This window comes from Sapajus apella, unplaced genomic scaffold, assembly GCF_009761245.1.
Source record: "Sapajus apella isolate SASKATOON/1434 unplaced genomic scaffold, GSC_monkey_1.0 scaffold8, whole genome shotgun sequence".
NCBI lineage: Eukaryota > Metazoa > Chordata > Mammalia > Primates > Cebidae > Sapajus > Sapajus apella.
Window position 1 is genome coordinate 16328916 of NW_022436948.1, and position 1454 is coordinate 16330369.

Consider the following 1454-nt stretch of genomic DNA (forward strand, 5'->3'; position numbering starts at 1 on the left):
TACAAATGATACAAAGTAAACTTAAAAAGAAAAAATATATAAAATTCTTATAAATAATTTAAGAGTAATTACATGGGTTGTATTAGCAAAGTGTAGCGTGGCAGAAGACAAATATAAAAGTGCAAATTTATCATGCTATTTTGATGAGGACAAATGATCAAATTCCTCGATAACTAAAGAAAAATGTGTTAAAGAATGTATCTTTAAAATTTAAAGTCAATTACTAGAAGACTCTGAAGAGAGTATTTAACTTCTAAATCATGAGAAGGTGAAACAAACAAAAGATTCCTCAAAATGAGAAGAGATACGACAATGAAATCTGTGAAGTAGAGTGAAAATGCAAACTATAAAATAACATGATATTGAAATAGCTAAGATAAGCTAAATTAATAGTGGCTTTAAAAAATGTGGTTTTGTTTTCTTATCTAAAAAAATCCAGAAGTAGATCATTCTGTGATTTATAAGCATGATGACTGGGTTTTCACGCTCATGTGGGAGACGTGCCTTCCTCAAACCTTGTTACACCATTGGCACATTAAACAACTGATGTGAAGAAAAGGGGAGAAAAGTCAGAAGCAAGCGGTCTGGGAGGACTTAGAAGTTCCACGGGGTCATTGGGGACGCCAGATATGTTGAGCTTTCTGCATTGCTATCCTAGTGTGTGTGGTTCTTCACCAGTATGGATTCTCCAGCTAAAAATATGATGTCTGAAATTTACCTTGCAGAAAAGAAAAAAAGAAAGCTGCATGATCCCTACTCTCCAAGTATACTTTCTGGAAGTTAGACCTATGGCTTCAGTCTTCATCCATTATTTGTAACTTAGTCATATGCCAAACATTCCACAAAAGAGCATGAAAAATGAATAACGACCATTCTGGAGGGCCCTCTGGTCTTTGAGCGGCTAAAAATTGGAGTGTCCCATCTACATTCAAATAATTTTAGAAGATCAAATTAGGGAGAAAAATGTGTAAAGAGCAGTGTTCTTGGGAAAACCCAATTAACATTATTTCCACTTCACTTTTTACACCACAATCAATTTTCAACCATGAAAAAAATGAAAGCAGTTAAGTGCTAGAAGAAAATGATGGATGATTATTTTCATAATCTTAGGCAAAAAAAAGTCTTTTTAAGTTCTAAATTAAAACTTTGATATTTAAAGATTAAATATGTAATCTTTCAACATCAAAAACATTAAGACAACAAGAATTTAAAGTAAATGAAGAGCTGGGAAAATAGACTTAGACCATACAGGATAATGAAGTTAGCATTATCATATATAATGATACAGTAAAGTCATATATCATAATGGCATTGTTTCTATAACTTATAAAGAAATGTTATAAATCAAGTAAAAGTTGAACACCTCAATGTAAACATATGCATATAATATAAATTTACATTAAAAACTTATATAAGTTAAGGACATGAAGCAATTTGATAAACCAAATACAAAA

General features: G+C 31.2%; 1 non-coding gene across 1 annotated transcript; it reads left to right on the plus strand.

Moving 5' to 3' along the window:
- The first annotated feature begins 445 nt into the window (after positions 1-445).
- Positions 446-549, plus strand: LOC116551056. The gene has a single exon (XR_004268688.1). It is a non-coding gene; the product is annotated as a small nucleolar RNA U13 (small nucleolar RNA).
- Positions 550-1454: the final 905 nt, after the last annotated feature.